Source organism: Gymnoscopelus microlampas, assembly GCF_963454915.1.
Source record: "Gymnoscopelus microlampas genome assembly, chromosome: 10".
NCBI classification, from domain to species: Eukaryota; Metazoa; Chordata; class Actinopteri; order Myctophiformes; family Myctophidae; genus Gymnoscopelus; species Gymnoscopelus microlampas.
Window position 1 is genome coordinate 53,085,036 of NC_139947.1, and position 1,449 is coordinate 53,086,484.

Sequence of the window (1,449 nt, forward strand, 5' to 3'; positions counted from 1 at the left end):
AAGCATCACAACGTGTTGCATCGTGGCGCGTTGTGAGCTTGAGCAAACGGTTTGGTGTGTTGTAAACACCAAAGATGTAGTTATGATACTTATTGTTATTTTCATATAACATCCATGATTATGATTATAAGAATGCAGTATCAACTAAATCTTTGGTGTTTACAACACACCAAACCGTTTGAAAATCGGATGTAAATTGAGCACACTATGGTTATTTCAATAGTACATGCACCATAGACATAATGTTATGAATGACTGTCGCAAGATGGCCGCGGTTGAGCTACGCTTGCGATGGCCCCTTGAGCCATCTAGCCTTTCTTATATATATATATCTATGTCAGAAACCCTTCATTGGCTCCTGTATGTTTATGAACAAAGTGTCAGTCACATTGCAATAGATTAAATGCATGTAATCAGTAAACTCATTTATGAGGTTCAACTGAAGCAGCATGACTAAAATATTCCCATAGTGCACAGACTGGAACTCATACAGGCTGCTGGAATGCAGAATTCATATTTTGTTATTGAATGAATGTTAATAAGCATGGTCCTAATGCCAGCTCAGCATCACAAAGCTACATTATAATTCTCCCTTCTGTCAGAGGAGTCATTCATTCACACACACAGATAGTGTATTTATCACACTATGCCCAAATATGGATTACTGACGTCATAGTATTGACACAATTAAGATCATAGATTTATCTAAAATAGACATTCAGGTTGAGTAATGCCATTAGCTATTCCATATGATTATGTCATCACACAATGATATCACAACATCATTATTACATCAGATGTAATTGTCCTTTTAAATGTCGTTATTGTATTTTCCAACACAACGCCATTCAGCAACTTAAGGAAACAGATTGCCCTGCCTTCTAACAACCTCTTCTGTAAATTAGTTGCACTGATTCACAGGGTGCTGGTGTGCGAAATGTTTCACTGGACGATACATCTGAAAGGAGGACCTAAGAATTCCTGCCCATCTGCTGTGGTAGTCGGACACAAGCTGTACTCATTTGGAGGATACGGTAACAAGAACAACAGTGATCAGATTGATGTCCACATCTTCAACACAGTGTCTCTACGCTGGAGGAAGTTGCCCCCATGGACAAATGGAAGAGGAGAACATGACCTTGAGGTTCCCTGCGTGCGCTGGGGCCACACAGCTGTTCTGGTAGAAGATATTGTCTACATCTGGGGGGGATATTCTTACTGTAACGTGCTTTATTCATTTGATGTTGACAACCACAAATGGTCCAAGCCCAATATTGCCGGTACTGTTCCAAAGCCGAGGCGCTACAACTCAGCCTGTGTCTTGAGGAAGGTCATGTATATTTATGGAGGAGACACCCAGCTGACTGGACGCACTAATGACATCTACAAGTTGGATACCACCACAATGGTCTGGTCTTTAATTAACACCAGAGGAACTCCACCACCTGT